This window comes from Camellia sinensis, chromosome 14, assembly GCF_055761805.1.
Source record: "Camellia sinensis isolate YWXY chromosome 14, ASM5576180v1, whole genome shotgun sequence".
In the NCBI taxonomy this organism is placed as follows: Eukaryota; Viridiplantae; Streptophyta; class Magnoliopsida; order Ericales; family Theaceae; genus Camellia; species Camellia sinensis.
Genome location: NC_138974.1, coordinates 145,563,041 through 145,563,255, shown reverse-complemented (window position 1 = coordinate 145,563,255; position 215 = coordinate 145,563,041).

The window sequence follows — 215 nt, the reverse complement described above, 5'->3', positions numbered from 1 at the left end:
GCCAAGGCCGTGGCATGACATGCTGGCCAAGGCCGGGGCATGGCATGCTGCTGGCCAAGGCCGTGGCATGGCATGCTGCTGGCCAAGGCCGTGGCATGACATGCTTGCCAAGGCCAGGGCATGGCATGCTGCTGGCCAAGGCTTTGGCATGCCATGCTGCTGGCCAAGGCCGTGGCATGACATGCTTGCCAAGGCCAGGGCATGGCATGCTGCTG